Raw genomic sequence first — 25,862 nt, 5'->3', positions numbered from 1 at the left:
TTTTCAGAGGGGCGCCTGGGTGGCTCAGTCAGTTAGGCGTCCGACTTCGGCTCAGGTCATGATCTCACGGTCCGTGAGCTTGAGCCCCGCGTCGGGCTCTGTGCTGATGGCTCAGAGCCTGGAGCCTGCTTCAGATTCTGTGTCTCCCCCTCTCTCTGCCCCTCCCCCACTCATGCTCTGCCTCTCTCTCTCTCTCTCTCTCTCTCTCTGTCAAAAATAAATAAACTTTTTTTTTTTTTAAGTGTTTTTGGAAAGTCCTTCCTAGCCTGAGGTACGTTCTTCTACGGCACTTTCTTCATTGGAAAAATCCAGTGCTTTGAGGATGGAACTGAACATGTGGGAACAGCCAATGGCCACTCGGTGTCACATCGGAGGGTAAGGAAGCAGATCAAGCTAGGGGAACACCATCAGAGGTCAGAGCCAGCCCTGCTCACACAGAGACGGGCCCCAGAGGGCAGTCAACACTGTGAGGACTATGGCAGCTCCAATGGAGGAGCCTAGCGGATGCGTTCCAAAGGCACTCATTAGCTGTGCAACCTTGGGGAAGTCACTTTGCCCCTCTGGACTCGGCTTTCTCATCAGCCGTCTGCCTGAGAGGCAGAACGCTACAGTGGTTAGCATCACTGGCTTTCAGGTCAGACAACTGAGCCCCCGGCTCTACCACTACTTGCGTGGTTTCTTGGCACCTGTTTCCACATCCGTTAAGTGAGGATAAGAGCACCTATGGAACAGGGTCACTGGGACAATTAAATGAATTGGCATAGGAAAAGGATTTTGAGCTGCACTAGGCAGATAGTAAGCACTGAATAAACGTTAGCTGTTGTTTTTCTTACCTTAGAGAGAAGCGTGAGGACGAAAGCAGACAGTATGGGTGTAAGGTCTCACGTAGCCTTTGCCTTAGAAGCTCAGCCCGGAAAGTGGTGGAATTCTGGTTATCTAACACTGCATTTAAAAAACCATTCCAAAACGTCATGGCTTAAAATGACAACGATCAGTTACTTTGCTCACAATTCTGCAATTTGGGCAGGGCTCAGCAAGGTTGGCTCATCTCTGCTCCACACAGCCTCAGCTGGGGAGGGGCAGTGGGGGGGCTGGCAGATTCACCTCCAAGATGGCTCACTCCTGCGGGCACCCAGTTGGTGCTAGCTGATGGCTAAGTGTTCCACGGGGCTATAGACCAATGGTCTATATTATCTCTACGGGCGCTTCTCCATAGGGCTGCTTGGGCTTCCTCACAGCATGGCAGCTGGGTTCTAAGAGCAAGTGTTCCAAGAGACGGAATGGGGAGCTTCCAGCCTCTAAAGGTGTTGGCCTGAAAATGGGCACAACTTCACTTCTCCTGTGTTCTATTAGTCAAGCACTCCCTGAGCCTGCCCCGTCTCAAGGGGAGGAAGATAGACTCCTCCTCTTGAATGGAAAGAATGTCGAAGAATTTGCAGCCATCTTTCATCTACTACAGAGAGTTTGTGTTTTCATTCCAGGGACTGGCCTCGGGTCCACAAACACAGACGTACGTGGTAAGCTCTTCTTCCCCACACCACACCCCAACCGAGAAGTGGATGATCAAAGGGGGACAGAGGGAACCCCTCCAGACTGGGTAAGTCCGATCTGTTGTTCCAGATTCAGGGGGAGAGAGTCCCTCATCTCCCAAGATCCCTGGGTCAAGCACCCGCTGTTCATCCCCAGGGTCCCTGCTTCCCCCTCCCCGGAGCCGGTCAGGGAACCCATGGTTGCCTTCAGGGCCGTAAGTCAGAATGGTGAGGCGCACAGGCTGCAGAGCCTTTGGGTAGCTTCTTAAGCTCCCTCAGTCTTAAGTATCTCATCCAGAAAATGGGTATGATATGCCGTACATCACAAAGTCAATCTGAGGATTAGCTGAGGACCCAGCAGGCTCATTTTTTTTTTTTTTAATATGGCATATTTTTCACTTCAGAAACAGATTTTTTCTTTCTGTCCAGCTCCCCACCCTACTAGGTTGTGGTGAGTAGGCAGGAGTCAGAAGACTTTAAATAACCAGTTAAAAGTAGGCCTTCCTAAGATAGAAAAGGCGTATAGATATGAAATGCAGATATAGATATATAGGATAGTACAGAGAGAGAGTGTGATGTCAACCCTATGAAAAGATAGAAGGCAGAGGAAATTTACCAAAACGGTAACCGTGGTTGACTCTGGAGGATGAGACCATAGGTGATTTGTTTCCAGCTTCTCCTTTATAACTTTTCTTGTGGGCCTCCCCGTATCTTGCCAGTTTATGTGTTGCTTTTGTAATAAAGACATACACATAAAATGAATAAATAGATGATAGCACCCTTCCCACGTACCCCCCCCCCCCACACACACACACACATCCTCCCACACAAAACTTGTCTTTCTGTATAGCAGGCTTTGCACAGGATGATGCTATCAGACCTTTGGGCCGACAATTCTTCCTTGAGCTGAAGTAAACCACGCATCACAGGACACTTAGCCTCCCTGCCCCTCGCCCACGTAACTGCCAGTAAAGCTGCCCCCTGTCGACTAAGAACGCCTCGCGTTATGCAGGAAAAAACGTTCTTATGTTTCAGAAATGCGTTTGGGGTGAAATGTCAGGATGTTTGCAATTTACTTTAAACTCCTTCAAAAAGTAGGTAAAACAATTGTGGGGAGAAAAACACAACAATCGAGAAATCTAGATGATGGATATATGTGCGTTTGTTGAATTACTCTTACTTTCCTGCTTGGAAATTTTCATAATCAAGGGGCACCCAGGTGGCTCTGTCAGTGAAGCCTCGGACTCGTGGTTTCGGCTCAGGTCATGACCACACTGGTTTGTGAGTTCGAGCCCCGAGCAGGACTCTGCACTGACAACACAGAGTCTGCTTGGGATTTCCTCTCTCCCTCTCTCTCTGCCCCTCCCCTGCTCTCTCACGGGCATGCTCTCTTTCTCTTTCCCTCTCTCTCAGAATAAATAATTTTTTTGAAAAAAAGAAAATTTTCATCATCAACAAGTGGGAGGAAACACCCCACCTACTTCCAAATGCCCCTGACCGGTGTGGTACCGCCCCTTGTTGAAAAACCTAGGACTTCATTTTACATCAGCCTCTTCTTCAATGTTGTGTCGAGTTACAAATTGAAAACCCCTACAGCGATGCTCTTTTGGTCTTCAAATGTTTCCTCTTTGATGATATCTAGATGTAGGAGAATTGTCCTCATGGCGACAGGAAGAAGTGGCTCTTATCCTGTCCTTTGGGGCCCTGCTGGCTCCATGAGGGGCCTCTCGCCCTGCCTGGTCAGTGGCGTCCTGATGGCATGAGCTGAAACTCGTGATCTGTTCCCACTGGCATGGATTCAATGTCTCCACCTCTCTCCTGGGCACCTGAGCGGCTCAGAGTCTCAGCCTGCCACCTGGCCCCTCTTCAGGCTCACTATTTTTCATGCTTCTTCCCCACTCCTCCCTGGGGGCACCGAGGGGACCTCTGGGTCTCTCTCCCGTGCTGTGCATACCCTGAGATGATTCCTAACACAGGCGACAAACCAGGATGGCAGTAACAGGGGAGCCCCACCATCCACCCGTACCTGACTTGTACAGATTTCATGCACACGCTCCTTTCAATCACAAACCCTTCCCGACTATCTACTCTGCGTCAGGCACGATGCTAAGGGTCTGGGCCCCTCACCCCACTATATATACACACCAGGGGTCTGCTGATACATGTAAAGGCAAACGGATCATGCAGCAGCCATCCTAGTGAATATCAAGCAGCTGTTACAAAGAATAAAATGAACTGATATGTACCGATAAGGAAAGATATCCAAGAAATGTCGTTCAAAGAAAAGGCAAGTTTTAACATAATAGGTGGGGTAGGCTATGAGCCCTTTTCCATGAAAAAAAAAAATATCTAATAATGAGAACTGAAAGCAAGACAATTTTCTGTCCCTGCATTAAATACTACTGCGACCAAGTCATAATTTAGCTGCTTGCTCTAGGAAGTACCTGTTCTCGGAAGATAAGACAGAACCAACAAAACGCTTTACTTATCGAAACAAAAGTTGCTCATCTGGACTCCTCCAAGTCCCTTGCCTCCCTGGGCCCACCCGTCCAAATCTCTGAGGTCATAAATTTTGCCCAGTCTTTTAACCAGTCACCTGCCTTATATGACCCACCTTAAAACACCTTAATAAAACTGATTGTTTTATACACCTTCCTCTTTGAGCTGGTTAATATCATTGTTCCCATTTTACAGATGAAGAAAGTGAGAATTAGAATTTGAACAACCTGCCCGATACTACGCAGGGAAAAAGTGGCAGAAAAGAACTCACGAAGCCTGACTCCAGAGCCTGAGAGTTTAACCCCCTAACGTGACCTCTGTTCTACCTAGTATGACTGCCTAACAAGTTACTCAAACTCCCAGTGGCTTAAAAACTTCTTTTATCTTGCTTACGACTCTTCAGTTTGGGCAGGGCTTGGGAGAGATGCATCCCTCTGCTTCATGCAGTGTCGGCTGGAAGCTGGAATTATCTGGAAGCGCATTCTTTCACTTATCTGGCAATTAATGCTGACTATCAGCCGGGACCTCAGCTGGGCAATGAGCCACGACATTTGCATGAGGCCTCTTCATGTGACCACGGCTTTTCTGCATAATGTGATGGCTGGGTTCCCAGAGTGAGCATCCCAGGAAGCAGAGATCTCCAGGTAAAGCCATATTGCCTTTTATAACCTAGCCTTGGAAGTCACGTAGCATTACTTCTGCCATATTCTCTCTGTCAAGGTAATCACAGAGCCCTCTCCAGATTCTAGGGGAAGGGAAATAGATTCACCTAGCGATAGGGAGTGGCAGGGTCTGCAAGAGCATATGGGACCAGAAATATTGATGTGGTCATTTTTGGAAACACAGTCTTCCGCAGACCCACATATTCAATGTGCATGGGGGTGAGACCTGAGATATTATGTCACAAGTTGTTGGCTATGGTTATTTCGGAGCTAATAGGGCACTTTAAAAAATTTCCTATGATGTTTGGATTTTCATGACAGGTGTGTAAAATACTATGACAACATATTTTTCAAAGACTGGTGTCCAATCTCAAGAGGTTTACGCTGAAGGTGAGCATACGGAACATTACCTGTTTCTTCTCCCGTATCCGTTTTCTGCCTTTTGTTTCTCTGCTTTGTGCCCCAAGAGGGTGCCCTCTACACACTGTATCACCTGGATTCCTTTGCCCTCTGTTCTGGTTGGTTGATCCAATGGAAGGGCCAATGGGAGCTGAAGTCAGAGGGTGAGGGGAGAAGGGAGGGGGTATTTACTCTCCCCTCCCCATCTACCCATGGTTCCCATGATGGCTTTGTTCCCTTATAGCCCAGAATATCTGTTGGGCAGCTTCTCTTCCATAGCTACAGATCCCACTGGGTTCCAGCAACCTTTCTTTTGTCTCCATTCTTCAGAGATAATGGCTTGCCTCTGTGGCTAATCCCTGGGCCGCTTCATCATCCCTTATGGGTTTCCTTAATCCCTCCAGTCCTCTATAATCATCTCTTTATTCATCTCTCCTCAGTTAAGCCCTTTAAGTGCGCCCTCTGTTCCCTACCAAGCCTCTGACTGATTCAGTAAGGCACTGATGGAGATATACACGCAAACAATGACATTACAGTGTCCCGACTGCTTTGAAAGGTGTATATAGGAAAAGAATATCTAGGTTTAAAAAATTTTTTTTCAATGTTTATTTATTTTTGAGAGAGAGAGAGAGAGAGAGAGAGAGAGCATGAGCAGGTGAGAGGCACAGAGAGAGGGAGACACAGAATCCCAGGCAGACTCCAGGCTCCGAGCTGTCAGCACAGAGCCCAAAGTGGGGCTTGAACTCACGAACTGAGTGAGTTCTGAGCCACCCTGGCGCCCCCAAAATCTCTAGGTTTAAAATTTTTTTAATGGTTTTTTTTTTTTTTTTTTTGAGGGGAGAAGGGGCGGAGAGAGAGGGAGACACAGAATCCAAAGCAGGCTCCAGGCTCCAAGCTGTCAGCACAGAGCCCGAAGCGGGGCTCGAACTTGTCCACCGCGAGGTCATGACATGAGCCGAAGTCGGATGCTTAACTGACTGAGCCACCCAGGTGCCCCCAAAATATCTCGGTTTTAAATGGAAGAATCAGAGAAGCCTTCCTAAAGAAAATGATACTTAAACTGAAACAAAGAAAGATGAGTCCGTGTTGGCCAGTTTGTGAAACAGAGAAGAACTTTCCAGCCTCGCGAGGCTTCCATGGATAAGGAGACTGGCCACCAGAGGTTAGGTGACTTACTCGTGGCCACACAGGGAATAGCACTGACTCAAGCCTTCTGCTTAATCCATCACACTACAGGACAAGTTTATATTAGTTATATTAGTTGAGATGTTTGGGGCTGCAAATAGCCAGGGGAAAAAAAAATTACTTAAGCAGCAAGGAAAATATTTGTATAATACATTTATATAATCTTGTTATATAACAACAAGAAGACTAAGGCAAGGTAACTCCGGGGTTGATTAAATAAAATCAGATGTTCAACAAAGTCATCCACAAGATCTCAATAGAGAACTAAACCATGGATTGGAAGACTGAATATTGTTAAGTCAATCCTGCTTAAATTGATTTATAGAGTTAATACAATCATAATCAAATTCCCACGAAGTTTATGTGCGGAAATCATCAAGCTAATTCTACAATTTATATGAAAACAAAAAGGAGCAGCTTAGACTATCTTGAAGAAAAACATACACTACCAGATATCAATACTTAACATCAAGTTATAGTAGGGGCGCCTGGATGGTTCAGTCGGTTAAGCGTCCAGCTTTGGCTCAGGTCATGATCCCGCAGCTCGTGAGTTTGAGCCCCACGTTGGGCTCTTTGCTGTCAGTGCAGAGCCTGCTTTGAATCTTCCATCTCCCTCTCTCTCTGCCCCACCCCCACCCCCTGCTCGCACACACGCGTGCGCACGGTATCTCCACCAAAAATAAACATTAAAAAATGATAAATTAGTTTTAAAAAACATCAAGCCATAGTAATTAAGTCAGTGTGGTATTGGCACAAGGATAAACAAATAGACCAGTGGAACAGAATTGAGAGTCCAAAAATGGAACCAAACATGTATGTTCATTTGATTTGATTGAAATCGGACATCCATATGGAAAATAATCTGTATGGGGGGAAAAATGAATCTTTACCTCACACCATATACATAACAAGGAATGTGATGTGGATCACAGACCTAAATGTAAAAGTCAAAAAGAATCAGGCTTCTCACGGAAAATATTAAAAATAGAAACTATTAAAAAATACTTTCGGGGCGCCTGGGTGGCTCAGTTGGTTAAGCGGCCGACTTCGGCTCAGGTCATGATCTCACAGTCCGTGAGTTCGAGCCCCGCGTCGGGCTCTGTGCTGACAGCTCAGAGCCTGGAGCCTGTTTCAGATTCTGTGTCTCCCTCTCTCTGACCCTCCCCCATTCATGCTCGGTCTCTCTCTGTCTCAAAAATAAATAAACGTTAAAAAAATTAAAAAAAAAATACTTTCATGAACTAAGGGTAAACAAATATCTCTGAAACTGAGCATATGCACACACAAAAAACCACTATCCTGATTTGGACTTCATTAAATGTAAGAATGTACATTCATCAAAAGACATTATAAAGGAAGGGAAGAGGCAGTCTACAGACCGGGAGAAGAGATTTGCATTTCACGTATCTGACAAAGAACTTCCACCCAAAACATAAATGAACACCTACAAGTCAATAAGTAAAAGACAAAACAACTCACTTTTAGGAAGGGAAAGAGACTTGAACAGGCACCTCTTAGAAGGGGAAATGACCAAAGGCACTTGAAAAGCTCATCAAAGAAATTCAAACTAAAACTATAAGGTACCACTACTCCCCCCACTGGCAACATCAAGTGTTGAGGAGCTTCTAGAACAACTGAGAATCTCACACACCTCTGGTGGGAGTATAGGTTGGTTAAACCTCTTTGGAAACTGTCAGTATCTACTAACTAAATAAAGTGTTATTTATCTTATCACTTAGGGGTTTCACTCCTAGGTATACATACAAGAGAAATGGGGACACCCATCCACCAAAGATGGGCACATAGAATGTTTACCGCACCTTTTTCCCCCATTAATAGCCAAAAACTAGAAATAGCTAAAATGTCCATCCGCAGAAAATGGATAAACAAAACTATGGTACCATTGGAACACTAGACAGTGATTTTTTTTCTAAAGATAAACTACGGATGTACATAAAAACATAAATGGATGTCAAAGAAAACATGCTGGGCAAAAGAAGCCAAACACAAAATAGTATGTACTGTGTGAATCCATTTATATGAACTTCAGTTAAAATAATTGAATAATTTATGGAGCTAGGAATCAGAACAGTGGGTGTTGGATATTGCCCAGCAAGGAGCATGACAGAACCCTCCGGAGTGCTGGAAATGTTCTGCATCTTGATCCAGCGGTGGTTACTTGTATACGTACATAAAAATTTGCCAAGCCGTACGCTTAAGGCTTATGCACTGTATTGTATGGGAATTACACTTCCGGTTTAAAAACGCCCTACCAAGGGTTTTCACTCTGCCATCCTCTGGGCGTGGACTTTGTCCCCATATGATCAATCACAAGATTGTGGCTCCAATGTCAAGGCATCACACAGAGTCAAGAATATGGCTGAGGGAAGAGGAGACCCTCTTTTTTTTTTTTTTTTTTGGTCTCTTTGGAAAGTAAAGAAACATTTCCCAGAAACACACACCATGCCCTCAGCAGGTGCCTCCTCACATCTTATTGGTCACTATTGGATCACATGCCCTGGCTTCACCCAATCACTGGCAAGGAGACTGTCCTGATCAAAGTTTACCTTCCTCCCGGTCACAGGGAAAAAGAGGAACCCTCAGTGGGTTAGTGACAAATTCTAAGCTCATAGCAATCGATTCTTGAACAGGGAACTTCCTCGCCCCACAGAAGTTACCTCACAGGGATAAAGCAGCATTTCAGCCCTTACAACTTCTTGTTTCGTCTTCTTTTAATCGTTTCCCCCCAAGACGTATATATCCTCATTGGTAGTCTGTGTAAGTGATTAGTTCGTTGTAAAAGTTCAACGAGTAAGTGAAAACCATCTGTAATTAATTCTCCCCGACCCCACACCGTGATAATCGCTAGTACAAGTTTGGTCCATGCTCTTCCAGACATTTTTTTTTTTCACGTATATGTCATTTTACAAATTTATATGATATTTTGAACCTAAAGAAACGGGAGCCCACCGTATTTGTCAAACGCTATCGTCCATCAACGCAACAAACGCTTTCCATCATTTTCTCTGCAACAGGCCTGATTATTCTTCAGGTGTCCAGTGGCCAAGTGCTTCAGGGAAAATAGTCCCTTCCCTGGTCCCAGGAGATGAATTATTAGCGCGAAAGAATGGTTCTGATCCTTGCCGCCCACCATAAATACTTAGGGATTAAAAGATACGTGTGAAGCCTGGGTCCCACCCCCAGAGAGATACCCGAAGACTGGGTTTGCTGTGGACTCGGGCACCCAGACCTCGCAGGGATTGCTAATAGTCACTTCGGGTTGAGATCTGCTGGTCTCAACTCTTGGTGACATGCCCATTCCCCCGTGGGCGTTGATTGGCTGAAGAATGAGGCACATGGCCCAGTTCTCGCCAGGTCCAATCAGGGGAAACTGATGGATGTTCTGGGAAAGTTTCCTTAGTCTCAGAGAAAGGCATCCTAAGGTCTTCTCTGCCTCTATACATTGCCATTCCTGGCACGACGGTAGTCACCCGGGGACCAGGATGGGGAGTAGACTCAGAGGACGAGCCAATGGTCTGGAGGTGGCAAAGTGGAAACGTGTTGCCAAATCTGAACTTCTTGAGTGAGATAATAAGACTTCCTTCAAGTTTTTCAGCACTTTTTGAGTCACATACAGCCAAAAGCTTCTTCCTGACGAGCGTAACCGTTCTTTATAACCTGCTTTTCAACTTAGTTGGCTTTTGGTTTTGAGTTTTATTACAGTTGTGCATTTGTTGCTGGTTTGCTCCCAGGCCCCCATTCTGGTTGCTGAGGAAGATCCACTGCCAGAGGCGAGGACTGGAAGCTGGCGAGGCAGTTGAGAGGCTCCAGCCTGGAACCTGAAAAGTAGCTACTCTCCCCAGGTTTGGGAGTAGCTGGGGGGGGCAAAGTGGGGAGATGCTTGAAGGGGGGTTGGCTGAACTCAGCTTCAGCAGCGAGGGGTCCAGGGGCTGTGCCAGATGTGGTCAATCAGGGTCAGGAGCCCCTGCAAGGATCAGCAGGTCAGCAGATCCCAAGCCCTGGGGGCAGAACGGGTAGAACGGGAACGGGGGACCAGGGAACCCATGGAGGTTGGAATTGGCCATCAGGCAGCAGGGTCCCCTACCCAGCCCTGGCATATCCCACTTCATTTCACTAACCAGGTCCTAAAACACAGATGGCCTTAATAAAAATACCGAAAGGGAACCTAATCCCATTATATTAAATAGGAAAAATTAAACACACATTAATTCAAAACCCTCAACCAATTTCCTGAAATTTTACTGAGGTAAAAACTCAGTAAAATGTATGCATGCATGTATGTGTTTTCTGGATATACATATACACATATGCATATATATACATATACATATAGATGTTTTTTTAAACAATCCTGTTAGGAGCTGGACAGTCTGGGTCGCTTGGTTGAGTTTTCAACACTTGTACGTGAGTGTCTCATCTATCTGTTTTATTTGGAATATTACATATGAAACTTTTTTCTCCCAAATAATTTTGTTTCAAATGTCCTAATGAATTTGAGGATCTAAATATAAATGTTTTCCTGGGGCGCCTGAGTGGCTCAGTCGGTTAGGCGTCCAACTTAGGCTCAGGTCATGATCTCGCGGTTTGTGAGTTCGAGCCCCGCGTCGGGCTCCGTGCCGACAGCTAGGAGCCTGGAGCCTGCTTCGGATTCTGTGTCTCCCTGTCCCTCTGTCCCTCCCCTGCTCACGCTCTGTCTCTCTTTGTCTCTCAATAATAAATAAACATGAAAAAAATTCAAATATAAATGTTCTCCTACATAAATATTTGCCCCCCAAAAGCATTGTTACCGACAGACACATCCATGCTATCAATCACAGTCATTCTAGTGGGAGAACATTCCACAGGACACGCCTGAATACTGTGGAGGCTCGTCCTTACAGCTGACCCCATCTTTGGCAACAGTCCCACAGTAAACATGCCATTGTGGGTGCCATAATTGACGGGAACTGTCCTCTCTTGTCGCACATTTAGAATGTTTCCCATTTTTCACAACTGTAAACAAAGCTGCATGAAAGCGTCTTTGTACAAACCTCCTTACCCACTTGTCCAATTACCTCCTGGAGATCAATTAAATCCTTGAAATGAAATTGCTGGGCCGAAGGTGCTGCACATTTAAAATTTTTGATACACGCCGCCAAATCGCCCTCCAAGAAAGGTTGCACCAACTCCGTCGCTGGAACAATGAACATGCATCACTGGCCCACCTCGCCGGAGAGGAGAACGGGTGGCTTTGTTAACACAGCCTTTGGAAGCGGAGAGCTTCGTCATTCAGGTACCAATTACATTTGGAAATGAGATGAGCATGTGGAATCTCCCCCATTCATCTCTCTGGGAGTTTCAAGGCTCCGCTCCCGGGCAGATGAAACAGTGAAACAAAACCGGTGAGAGGAAGTCAGTGTGGAGCCAGGACGTTTACCCTGATGAGTGTTTTCATTTAGGACTGACTTCCAGGGCTTGCTTCGCTCTGACTGGAAGGAGCAGCCACAGCACACTCTGTCCCCAGTTGTTCTCCGCTGGTGACGCTTCCTTCCTAAACCAGGCACACTGAGCCCATCAGCCGGCTTCTTAAAAGCCAATCGAGGGGCACCCGGGTGGCTCAGTCGGTTAAGCAACCGACTTCGGCTCAGGTCATGATCTCACAGTTCATGGGTTCACGCCCTGCACCCGGGTCTGAGCTGACAGTGCGGAGCCTGCTTGGGATTCTCGGTCTCTCCCTCTCTCTCCCCTTCCCTCTCTCCCTCTCTCTCTGCCGCTCCGTCACTCGCTCTCTCTCTCAAAATAAAAAAATCAAGCAAATCACGATGCCCCACCCGAAACATGTTCTGGAGAATGATGCCCGACCTACCCACACAATTGCAGCCCTTCACTGCATGATAATAATGATAACATCAACCACAGCATAAAAGTTAGCACTTACACTACAGGGCCTTACTGTTTAATGGGTTTCAGTTGGGATGATAAGAAAGTTCTGGAGACGGGATGGTTGGTGATGGTTGTACAACAATGTGCATGTACCTAATGCCTCTGACTTGGACACTACAGGATGGTTAAAACGATAAATTTTATGTTATGTATATTTTACTACATTGGAAAAAAAAATGTAAAAAAAAAAAAAAAATCCCCGACTTCCCGTTTCCGGTCCAGCACCCAAGACACTTGGAAGTCGTTATTCTGTCCCGACAGCAAGGACAAAGCTAAACAAACCGAAAAATCAACAATTCTTCTTAAATCTGTAAGAGACATGAGGTCCCAGGGCACACTCCTCCCCCCAAATTGCACAGACAGGCAGATCCAGAGAATCACAACTTGCCGAAGCAGAAACTTCTACGGGAACCAGTGCCAGGGTAGGAAAACCTGAGCGATAATCGACAACTTGCAGCGGGTGTGAATAAGACTGAGAGATAAAACCTCCAGGGGCACCCAGTCACGGGGAGCCCCAAGACTTTTTACAAGTTTTTCCTCCAGCAGCTTGACCAGGTTCTCAGGGTGAATATTGGAATTTTAGTGACTATGGAAGGAAAATCCCATCAAGCCTCTGCCAGGGCAAGTAGGAAATACACCAAAGCACTCTGTTCTTCCTCCCAATGCCCGCCCTCAGGAGAAACCATTTCTTCCAGAGCTTTACCTACTGGGTTTTATCAGAGCCTAACTGACCCAGGGGAAGGAAATATCCAGCTCCAGCAACTGTCTAGCCATCGTGTCCCCTCTCTGGGAGGGAAAAACTGAGAAATGTTTGTCAAGTCCACAGCCCAGAGACACAGACTCATGTACAAGACTGAGACCTCATCATGGGACAATAGCATGCTGGCCCTCCCTATGCTTTATCACCACATCACTAAAGGTCTATTTACCGGGGTTTCTTTTATCCAGTAGGGCTTTCAAAGCAAACAAACAAACAAATCACAAGGCATACTAAAAGGCAAAAACACAGTTCAAAGAGGCAGAGAAAACATGAGAACCAGACTCAGATAGCAGGATGTTGAAGTGATCAGACTGGGAATTTAAAATAACTGTGATTAAAAAATAAGTAAAATAAAACATGATTAATATACTAAAGGCGCTCATGGAAAAAGTAAACATCATGCAAGAACAGATGGGCAATATAAGCAGAGACGTAGACATTCTAACAAAGAACAGAAAGAGAAAGGTTACAGTTTAAAAACCCTGTAACAGAAAGGAAGTCTGCCTCTCTTCAAGACACATAACACGAGGGGTTATGTGAACAACTATAGCATAGGGGTTCAGATGCGGGGTGGCCCCCAGATAATAATTCTATTCAACACATCATGTGGATTAGGGCTGGACCAACTCAGACACTTCACACTCTTCTCCTGGTAGATATTAGTATCTGGTGCTGAACCAGAGGGGTCAGGTGTTGCCCTGACCTCACCTGCCCTTTACCAAGTTCAAGTTCAAGTTCACAGTATTCAGAAGAGCCTCAGTAAACCCAGCCCTAGTAGGTAACCTAAGGACAGAGGCAAAAAGAGTTTTAGGGATTGCCCTGTCTTCCCCTTTTTCTTTTTCCAGTCAGCTCACTCTGCCTTCTGCTGAGCTTTGAAGCATAATTCAAAGGCCTGAGCTGATCTACTCCCAAGCACCTGCCCAGCCGAGCTCTCTGCCCAATTAACAAGCACTTTATCCTGAGACTGGGCAGATGAGTGCTGCTGGGATGTTATTACTTGGTTCTCCAGCAAGCCTGGGCTTCTGCATCCAGAGGCAGCAGATGTATTCCTCTAAAGGAGGTGAGGAAGGCGTACAGAGGCCCAGGGAAGCACCAAGGGGGTCACCCAACCCAGACAGGAGGTTGGGGGTCAGGGAAGACTTCCTGGAAACCCAGTATTTCAGATGAGTCTGGAAGGAGGGGCGGGAATTAACCCTATTGACAAGGAACAGATGCTCCCCAAAGTGTCTGTGTATGCAGAGCCTGGAGGTGTGAGAAGGCAAAATAAATACACTTAGGAAACAAGCCCAGGGTGAGAGCTTAGAAATCCAGTCGGTAAGTGGCTCATCTCTTCTCGCACCTCAGACTCCCCCCCCCCCCCCCCCCCCCCCCGGAGAACCTGATGCGTTCTAGCCCCGTTGTGAGCTCAAATATACACGGACGCAGAAACTGGCACCCAGCGGCAGCAGGGATCCCAGGTTCAGGATCCGTTCCTTAGGTCAACCCCGGTCTGTAGCAGTTACCCAAACAGCCCCCAGAGAAGGCCAGTGTGGCAACTGCAGCAACCCCCTGCCTCTGCAACATTGTTTTCTTTCCTCTCTCTCGACCAGCGGACACTTAGTGACTAATAATCTTTATTTCAAAGGGAGGCAAGGAAAAGCCGACTCAAAGCTTCCCGAGCTTGGAGGCGGTTTGACAACTGATGTGTTTCGCTGTAGGGCAAACGAGTGCCCAGCCAGACTTGGCGAGGAGGCCCAAATGTCATGATTGCAGGTCTTTTCTTTGGGGCAGTTGGGTTTCTTCACAAAAGGAAGCTCCAAGCCACTGCTTGGGGCAAGGGAGCCGCAGGGGGTGTTGCTTAATGAGCCTCAACGCAAATATTCTGAAGCCCTTTTTTAGGCAACCCCTGTGTCTAAATTCAGCACCCCCCTCTCTTCCCATATGCTGGGACTGTGGTCCCGAAATCTGGAACCTCTCTGGTTAAAGTTCTCCAGAGACTAAACCCCTGGTATCCTCCGAGGAGAGAAGCACCTGACAACATGGGTTCCAAGTGCCCCACGACAAAGAATTTCAGTCCGTCCTCTTCGTTTTTGGCAACCCGATTTCCCTCCACTTCCTGCAGTACTTGGTTCTCTGGCAATTCTAGAGCCTTCCAGGATTCCGGGGTGAATCGGCTGTTCCTTTACATGTGTTCCTCCTTCGGCAGAATGGTTGACCCTCCTCCACTCTTCCAAATCTTTTGCCATCCACCAGCCTGGTTACTGTCTTCCTATTGTGTTTCACGCTTAGAGGTGTCTCCTGATCTCATCAAAGACGTAGAGGGTGTTTGCTTATTCTTCTTATCGTCTGAAGTGGAGCTGATGAGCGGAGAACAAGAGAGAAAGAAAACCCGGCCACCCTTGAATATACTTAACGCTACTGACCTGCACACTCGCAAATGGTAAACAGACGGTGCACGCACTGTCATGTGGTTTTCACTGCCACGAAAAGCAAAACAAAACTGAGCCACCTTCAAACCCGAAGTCTCCCCGCTGAGTTTTCTATGGATTCTGAAAACCAAACACAACAAGCCATCTCCTTGAAACCCTATTTACCTGCTGCATGTGGATATTTTGATTCCTTCTACACAATCAATGGAGACAGTTACTGGGGATACCCACGGCAGTGGTCCTCAAAGTGTGGTCCCCAGGCCAGCAGCCCTGGCGTTACCTGGAAGCTTGCCAGAAGTGCACATTCCCAGGTCCTACCCCAGAACTACTGACTCAGAAGTTCTGCAATGTGTGTTTTGAGGCCCTCCATGACTAAATATTGCCTATCAGCTTTGTGACAGCTGACACATAAAGTTTGAGAACCACTCACTTCAGCAAAGGGGGGCGTGCGGGAAAGAATGAAAGCAAGTACAAGCTGGGGCGCCTGGGTGGCTCAGTCGGTTAAGTGCCTGACTCTTGATTTTGGCTCAGGTCATGATCTCACGGCTCGGGGGTTCCAGTCCCGTGTGGGGCTCTGTGTCAGGCATGGAGTCTGTTTAAGATTCTCTCTCCCTCTCTCTCTGCGCCTTCCCCCACTTGTGCTCACGCTCCCTCTCAAAAACTAACAATAATAATAAGTAAAAAGGGAATTAAAGAATAAAAGAGAAATCAAGTATAGGGTGAACATCAAAGGAAGGGTCTAACTTCGTAACACAGATAAAATGTAAAGGAAATCATGAACTAGGAAGAGAAAGTAAGTCACTGAGTGCCTCCCATGTGTCACATACTGTGCTTTCCAGTTTCCATACTTTTTTTTTTAACGTTTTTTTAATTTATTTTTGAGACAGAGAGAGACAGAGCAAGAACGGGAGAGGGGCAGAGAGAGAGGGAGACACAGAATCGGAAGCAGGCTCCAGGCACTGAGCCATCAGCCCAGAGCCCGACGCGGGGCTCGAACTCACGGACCGCGAGATCGTGACCTGAGCCGAAGTTGGACGCTCAACTGACTGAGCCACCCAGGCGCCCCATCCAGTTTCCATACTTATTTAATCCTTACAGTTTCCTTGAAAAGAAAGGATTATTCACCCCATTTTACAGGTAAGAAAACTGAGGCTTAGGAAAAGTAAGTAACTTAGCTGACTAAGAAGGATTTCAACCAAGGTCTGCCTGACTCCATTGGCCCTTCTCTCTGTTTTCCTCAACACCGAGAATATTGCTGGCTACGGAAGACAGAAATGAAAACAAGGTTTCTCCTCTGCTTGGTAAAATCCTATTCACCCTCCAAAGCAGAACCAAATTTCACTTCCTCTGGGAAGTCTTTAAGAACTGCCTCGCTGGGGCACCTGGGTGGCTCAGTGGGGCTAAGCATCCAACTTCGGCTCAGGACATGATGTCGTGGTTCGTGAGTACGAGCCTGGCATCCGGCTCTCTGCTGTTAGTGTGGACCCAGCTTTGGTACTCTCCTCTCTCTCTACCTGCCTCTCTCTCTGTACCACCTCCCTCCTGCTCACACTTTCATTCCCTCTCTCTCTCTCTCTCTCAAAAATAAACATAATCACTAAAAGAAAAAAAAAAGAAAAAAAAAAGACTAACTGCCTTGCTCAAAGTTAACCTTCCTGTAGCATTTCGCACATACCTATCTTGAGTACCTCATATGCTTTATTATCGAAATTCTGAAATCTTTGGTCCCAGGATCCCTTAGAATTTATTGATTCAGAGGCAAATGAATCTCGAACTAACCCCCACAGTTTGTACAAAAATTTTTCATCAAAAAAGGATTAGATGTAAAATGTAACACTTTTAGGGAAAAAAACACACCTTTTTGGAAAAAAAAACTTACAAAAATCTTTGTGACCTAGGGCTGGGTGAAAAGTTCTTAGAAAAAGCATGAGTCATCAAAATGATAATAATAATACATCGGACCATGCAAAATGAAAACCTTCTGCTCCGTGAAAGGCCCCATAAAGAGGACAAAAGCACGGGGAGAAAATATGTGCAAACCACATACATAAAGAACTCTCCGCACCCAAGAGTGAGCACAGACAATCTGATTAGAAAATGGGCAGCAAACATGAACAGACACTGCACTGAAAAGGATATACAGATGGCAAGTAAGCACATAAGAATATTTTCAACATCATTAGCCATCAGGAAATGCCAATTCAGATCGCAATGAGATTATCACTACACAACTATCACAATGGCCAAGATAAAGCACAGTGATAACACCAAATGCTGGTGGAGATGGGGAGAAACTAGATCCCTCATAAATTGCTGGTAGGAATGTCAAACGGTACAGCCACTCAGCAAAAAAAAAAAAAAAGTATGGTGACTTCGTACAAAACGAAACGTGCTTACTATACTACCCAGCAATTGTATTGGGGGGGCATTTACCCCAGAGAAGTAAAAGCTTCTGTTCACTCGAAAACCTGTACACGAATGTTCATGGCAACTTTATCTGCAACAGCCAGAAGTCAGAAACCATCCAAATGTCCTTCCAGAAGGGGAATGAGGCAAAACCATCATGTATCCATGGCATCGAGCACTCAGCCATAGTACAAGGGGGCACCATTGATATTCACAACCCCTCAGCTGGATCTCAAGGGACTTATGCTGAGCGAAAACGCCAATCTCAAAAGGTTACACAATATATATTCCATTTACAGAACATCCTTGAAATAACAAGATTACAGAGAGGGAGACAGGGGTCAGGGAGGGGAAGGGGAAGGAGGGGACTGTGGGTCCAAGTAGGTAGTAGGGGAGACGCCTGTGACGGAATTGTTCTACATCTTGACTGTGGTTTGGGTCACACAAATCTCTGCATGGGATAAAGTGGCGTCAATTTAAGCGCACACACTCGTAAAACTGATGCAATCCGGATCAGGAAGCTGGACTGTATCACTGCCGATCTTACACAGGATGTTAACCATTGGGAGAAACTGGGTGAAGAGCACCCAGGCTCTCTCTGTACTTTCTCACAACCCCACGTGAACCTCCCATGGTCTCAAAGTGAAAGTTTAAAAACATATATGGTCCGCAAAGGGATTTTGTTGACGTGAGCCATGTTAACTGGCATTTACTATATTAGACACTAAAATGGAGATTTTTCTTGTTGTTGTTTTTTTTTAATTTTTTAATGTTTATTTTCGAGAGAGAAACAGCACGAGCGGGGGAGGGGCAGACAGCAAGGGAGACGCAGAATCAGAAGCGGGCTCCAGGCTCTGAGCAATCAGCACAGAGCCTGACGCAGGGCTCAAACCCACGAACCATGAGATCATGACCTGAGCCAAAGTCAGACGCTTAACCGACTGAGCCACCCAGGTGCCCCTAACTTATCTTCAAAACAGTAATAAGCCCATCTCGTGTTAATGTAGACAAACTACTTTTCATGAAACACAAGCATAGTTTTCGAAACATAGTGAGAAGAGTGACCTTGTTTTGCAAATTTACAAATTCTCTTTAATGTCTGCTTCACAGACAACTGATTCTCCTGTCTGCTTCTGCATTAAAATATGTTGTGATAACACACTTCATGCAGCCCTTGGAAAAGTCCATCTTACCCACATGAAAAATTGAGAGTGAAAAAGGACATAGAGCATCTTAGTGTTATGGTGAAAATAGTTTGGGCCTCATGTACCCCCTTAAAGGGTCTCAGGGGCCCCCCAGGTATCCTGGGGCCACACTTTGGAAATTCTTGTATTATCGCGATCATTCTTTGCCACATCCACACCGGTGCTTAGTGAGTGAGGACAGGGAGACTATCTCTGTCATCTTTGTATTCCAAGCACCTTATACCGTGCCTGGCAAAAAGATGATACCCAATAAATATTTGATGAACCACTGGAATATTAACAGCTTGTCAGCTCTTGGAGAGAGAGAGAGAGAGAGAGAGAGCAAGAGAGAACAGAGAACGAGCGAGATCACCAATCTGCTTGACAATATGTGCTTTAGACTTTTCAGTTCTGAGTCAGAATAAAGGTCAGACTGTTCTGGCAGAGCTCGGTCCCAAAGAACAAACATTGTTCTGAGAAACCAGGAGGCTCCTGGGGCATGAAACATGGGTTTGCAAGGACTGAGTGGCCTTTGGAGAAAGGTCTCGCTGTGTCACAACTTCTCACAAGTCTTGACCTTGAAGCCTTGCCACACCACCCCGAGTAAACCTGGGGAGATGGGGGCTTTGTGGGTTGTGCCGAGACATAACAAATTCTCTTCTCCCGCTCTATTATCCTCCTACCCCTCAGTCCCTAGGTCATCCCCGGAGCACCCACTGGTGACCAGTCTGTCCACTTGGTCCACAGCCACCCGTTCTAACCACCGCTCCAGGTTACAAGTTGGTTCTCATTTCTCATCCCAAGAGTTCGCCAGAGCATAGAGCAGGGAGCCTAGAAAGACGCAGAAGCGGACTTCGAGTCGCCACTGAGAAAGGCTCATTAGAATCCACTCTGTGTCAGACACTGAGCCAGGCCTGTGGGCTCTTCTGCCATGACCAGGCTCATGCCCCACTCCCAGCAGGAAGTCCTGCTCTGGTGGGGAGATAGCTTGGCTCCATGTGAGGAGGCAACAGGGCTCTGAAGCGGAGACAGAAATCCTCTCTCCTAGGATCAGGGACAGGAGATACATTTGCTTTTGCCTTAAAAGGAAGGAGAGGGCTGTTGCCAGGCAGAGGAAGGGTCAGCACACCTAAAGGTGGTGTGTTAGGGAAGTTGTGTTGACACAGACCTCAAGGAACAGTGGGCTAAATAAAATGGAAGTTTCTTTCTTTCTTTTGTCACAGTCGGGGCTTAGATGGTCCAGGGCCCCCGATGGTGACCCCCACAGTATCAGGGGGCCAGGAACTCCAGCCAGTGGATTTCCAAGGGGAAGCGGAAGGGAAGACAAGTTCTTTCCTAACGAGGGCACGCGTAGGAAGTCGCTCAACTCCCGCTTCACCTCTGCTCACCTCCCGATGGGCCAGAGCACAGTTGCAAGGGAGGCTGGGAAATGCGATTGCAAAACGCCACCTCCCATTGCTCTATAGAGACCAGGGGACAACTGGAGGTCTCTGCCCCAGGCATAGAGGGGAGAAAGTGCAGGGAGGTTCGAGGAGCCAGTAGCTAGGTGTGTTTCAAAGTTGCAGGAAGGAAAAACGAGAGATGGGTTGGGGGCCTCCAGTGAAGAAGGGCCACTTCATTCTGGAAGTCGGTGAGGCCCAAACTTGAGCACACCCATCAGCATCACCAGACGGCCTGTTGAAGCCCAAATCCTGAGCCGCCCCCCTACCCCAGAGTGTCTGATTCAGCAAATCTGCCGGGGGGGGGGGGGGGCACAAATGCACATTGCTAATCACTTCCCCCGGTGCTACAGGAACTGAGAAATGTGGGGTCGCAGAAAGTTTTAAAGAGAAGAACGAGATGACAAGATCTGTTTTTCAGAAGGCTGTTTCTGTCCAGGGATAGAGAACGAGCTGTACTGGAGCCTCCCCAGAGCACTAGGACTTCTCACCCTCTTGTTCCTGTGTGTTCCTGAGAAATTTCACTCAAGAAAAACCGGGATGATAAAGAGCCTACAAAGCAGAGTTCACAGAACGCCAGTGCTCACGGGTCACTCCCTACTTCCTGGCAGGGCTGATTGCATCGGTACCAACCCGGACCGACCCGCTCTTGGCATTGAGTGCAGGAGCCTGGATAGGGGTGAGGGTAGGCAAGTGCCTTTCCTCCCTGGCCCTGGGTTTCTTCACCAATAATACTCATGAGGAGCATTTACCTATCTGGGGTGCCGATGACTGTCAGGTGGCACAGATCAAAAAGTTGGCCAATGTCCTGAGGCTGTGGGGACTCACAGACCCATGGCACCGTAGCTTGGAGAGTAAAATGGCATGCCCCCCGAAGGCAACTTGACAATCAAACCAGAATGTAAGATGTCCATGCCCTTTGATCCGAGAGCTACATTTCCAGCAAATAAGCCCATAGATATGCTCACGTTTATGTGCAAAAGACAGGTTGTTCAACACCCATTGTTTGTACTGGCCAGAGGCGGGAAACAACCTAGATGTCATCCAGAGAGGGCTGGTTAAATAAACCATGGTGCATTCACAAATGGAATAATGGACAGCCCTTCAAAATAATAAGTTAGGTCTATACAAGCCAGTTTACCTGTCAGAGATTGATGATGGTGATGATGATGATCATGGATAAATATATGTAGGTATGTGTGTGTATCTCTCAATATATATGTATATTTCATATATATATATATATATATATATATATATATATATATATACACACATATGAGAGAAAGGGAGATACACGCACACCCACACACACACAGATACAGGAAGAGGTTATATGTAATATATATATATATATATATGAGAGAAAGGGAGATACACGCACTCATACATACAGATAAAGGAAGAGGCTATATGTAATATATATATACATATATATGTATATGAGAGAAAGGGAGATACGCACACACACACACACACACAGATACAGGAAGAGGCTATATGTAATATATATATACACACACACACACACACACACATATATATATATATATATATATATGAGAGAAAGGGAGATACACACACGCACACACACACACAGATACAGGAAGAGGCTATATGTAATGTATATATATATATATATATATATATATATATATATATATATACATAGAGAGAAAGGGAGATACATGCACACACGCACACACACACACACACACAGATACAGGAAGAGGCTATATGTAATATATATATATATATATATATATGAGAGAAAGGGAGATACACGCACACATACACACACACACACACAGATATAGGAAGAGGCAAAATACTGCCATGACATCCTGCATTTAAAAAATATACACGTGTAAAGAAGAAAAGAGCACATCTATATACACACACACATATACATATATATATATGAGAAAAAGGGAGATACACACACGCACACACACACACACACAGATACAGGAAGAGGCTATATGTAATATATATATATATATATGAGAGAAAGGGAGATACACACACACACATGTACACACATGTACACACACACAGATACAGGAAGAGGCTATATGTAATATATATATATATATATATATATATATATATATGAGAGAAAGGGAGATACACACACACAGATACAGGAAGAGGCAAAATACTGCCATGATATCCTGCATTTAAAAAATATAAATGTGTAAAGAAGAAAAGAGCACATCTATATACACACACACATATACATATATATATATATATATGCTTACCTATCTCTGGAAGGATTTGGAGAAACAGCTTGCCTGTTCAAGACAGGAATTGGAACGGAGGTCCAGGGTGAGAAAGAAACTTACTTTTCACTGCAACATTTTTTTGTCTGTTTTTTTTTTCAACCCTCGGTATGCATTATTTATTTAAATAAATAAACATACAAACAATGCCATATGCTTTACATACTTTATCGAACTGAATAACCTAGAAGGGAAGTACTCTTACTATTTCCAAGGCACAAGGACGTTCACTCATTTGGGGGAAGGATGGGGGTGGGGAGGCGGCGGAAGGAGCCTTGATCGGTAGGGTTTGCCAGTTCCCATGAGGTAACTTCTCCCACCGTGGCTAATTTCAAGCTGCCAATGGGACACCACCGAGCAGAGCTGGGAAGACACGCACATGATCAGCTCTAATGGGCCTGGCGGAACCAGTTCCAGCACACGTCTGTCGGGGATCTTGCCAAGGAAGGCACCCGTGGCTTCCCGCTTCACACCTGAAAGGGCTGCTTTTCAAGAGCAAAACAAATGTAAGTAAAATACACCACTTCAGGACCTAAGGGCAGCTTCCGGGGATCTTTAGACATAGATGCTGGAGCATTTATTTGTAGTGTAAATAGCCTGGCTTGTTCTGCAACGGATTTGAAACAGACACCCCGAAATTAAAATTAAGCATCTGGGTTTTATAGTTGCAAATTGCTCTGCCATTCTCTTTATGAAATACTGCCACAGCCATACCAGCAGAAGGCAATAAAAGAATAATAAATTAATCAGTGTTAGCATTCTGTCAACACAGCCCCACAGACTTACCAGGGCCAGCAATCTACATTAGGAAGTTGGCGTAGAAACTTTCCCAGGGCTTTAATGGCAGAGGTGGGGGCGAGAGGACCAGACAGACTTGGATTTGCGTGGTGTCCTGGCTTTGTCGTCTGCTAGGCACCTTGAGTAAGTCACCTTACCTTCTGACTCCCAGTTTGCACATGGGCTACGTGAGGACAGTGGCATCACAGATTTGAGCAGACACGTTCACCACATTTAATAGATGAGGTTAACACGTGGTGTATACTTAGAGATGAGGCAGGGTGTTCCTCCCTAAAAAATCACCCCACAGCATAAAGTGAGAGCTGTCTTATATTTAGGATCTTATGAAGGCTCATAGAATGTTCCATGTTCCCTAGACTCTCAATTACTTGCTTTTAAACAACAAAGTAGGGGCGCCTGGGTGGCGCAGTCGGTTAAGCGTCCGACTTCAGCCAGGTCACGATCTCGCGGTCTGTGAGTTCGAGCCCCGCGTCAGGCTCTGGGCTGATGGCTCGGAGCCTGGAGCCTGTTTCCGATTCTGTGTCTCCCTCTCTCTCTGCCCCTCCCCCGTTCATGCTCTGTCTCTCTCTGTCCCAAAAATAAATAAAAAACGTTGAAAAAAAAAAAAAATTAAACAACAAAGTATTCTTCCAGGAAGACCCATTTATAGAAGTCACCTGATGAAAGAAGTTTTTAAAAAAAAAAAAAAAAAGCAAACAGGGGCGCATGGGTGCCTCAGTCTGTTAAGTGACTTTGGCTCAGGTCACGATCTCACGGTCTGTGGGTTCAAGCCCAGGATCGTGCTCTGTGCTGACAGCTCAGAGCCTAGAGCCTGCTTTGGATTCTGTGTCTCCTTCTCTCTCTGCCCCTCCCCTCACTCACGCTCTGTCTCTCAAAAATGAATAAACATTAAAAAAAATTAAAAACAATTTTTGATACATTATACTGCGGTTGGCCTCATACCCCCTATAATGAAGCAAGCCTTATAAAATGACTTTGAAAGCAATAAATTAAATGTTAAGATGCTGTGATTGCAAACAGAAACCAATAGAACAAACAGAAAAACAATAGTGTCCTAAGATTAAGTGAGTCAGGACTTTGAGATTAAAATCTTTCGGCAAGAGAATCAATAAAGGCTCAAAAAAGTGCTGCATCACACACAATTTAAATAGGAGGGAAATTTATGCGATCCAGGAAGCAATCCAGGCGATTCAGAAACCATCCCCAGCAATAATAAAGATCCTGAAATATAAGACGCACAGAAAAAGATGGAATAAAATCATTTTGTAGCTGTAATCACCAAGGCGGGGTGTGGCACTGGCACAAAAACAGACACATAGACTGATGGAATAGAATAGAGACCCCAGAATTGGACCCACAAATGTATGGCCAACTAATCTTTGACAAAGCAGGAAAGAGGATCCAATGGAAAAAAGGCTCTTTAGCAAATGGTGCTGGGAGAACTGGACAGCAACATGTAGAATGAAACTAGACCACTTTCTTATACCATACACAAAAATAACCTCAAAATGGATGGGAGACCTAAATGTGAGACAGGAAACCATCAAAACCCAAGAGGAGAAAACAGGAAACAACCTCTTTGACCTCAGCCCCAGCAATTTCTTGCTCAACACGTCTCCAAAGGCAAGGGAATTAAAAGCAAAAATGAACTATTGGGACCTCATCAAGATAAAAAGCTTCTACACTGCAAAGGAAACAATCAACAAAACTAAAAGGCAACTGACAGAATGGGAGAAGATATTTGCAAATGACATATCAGATAAAGGGTTAGTATCCAAAATCAATAAAGAATTTATCAAACTCAACACCCGAAAAACAAATAATCCAGTGAAGAAATGGCCAAAAGACATGAATAGACACTTCTCCAAAGAAGACATCCAGGTGGCCAGCAGACACATGAAAAGATGCTCAACGTCACCCCTCATCAGGGAAATACAAATCAAAACACACTGAGATACCACCTCACACTTGTCAGAACGGCTAAAGTTAACAACTCAGGAAACAACAGATGCTGGGGAGGATGTGGAGAAATGGGAACCCTCCTGCACTGTTGGTGGGAATGCAAACTGGTGCAGCCGCTCTGGAAAACAGTATGGAGGTTCCTCAAAAAATTAAAAATAGATCTACCCTATGATCCAGCAGTAGCACTGCTAGGAATTTACCCAAGGGATACAGGAGTGCTGATGCATAGGGGCACATGTACCCGAGTGTTTATAGCAGCGCTTTCAACAATAACCAAATTATGGAAAGAGCCTAAATGTCCATCAACTAACGAATGGATAAAGAAGTTGTGGTTTATATATACAACAGAATACTAGTTGGCAATGAGAAAGAATGAAATCTGGCCATTTACAGCAATGTGGAT

The 25,862-nt window shown here is 45.6% G+C and overlaps 1 long non-coding RNA gene across 3 annotated transcripts in view; it reads right to left on the bottom strand.

Moving 5' to 3' along the window:
- Positions 1–25,862, bottom strand: part of LOC144615890 (uncharacterized) — a 61,623-nt gene that overhangs the window by 23,992 nt on the left and 11,769 nt on the right. The window contains exon 3 of one of the 3 annotated variants that reach the window (XR_014137437.1): positions 834–904. This is a non-coding gene — a long non-coding RNA (uncharacterized LOC144615890). Of the gene's footprint in view, positions 1–833; positions 905–22,782; positions 23,185–25,862 lie in introns of those variants that run through there. The other 2 variants (XR_013554559.2, XR_013554560.2) reach the window with 2 other exon arrangements.

The sequence above is a fragment of the Panthera onca genome, chromosome A3 (genome assembly GCF_046562875.1).
Source record: "Panthera onca isolate mPanOnc1 chromosome A3, mPanOnc1 haplotype 2, whole genome shotgun sequence".
Taxonomy (NCBI): domain Eukaryota; kingdom Metazoa; phylum Chordata; class Mammalia; order Carnivora; family Felidae; genus Panthera; species Panthera onca.
The sequence above is the reverse complement of the archived record's forward strand: the minus strand, read 5'-3'. Positions and strand labels throughout refer to the sequence as shown.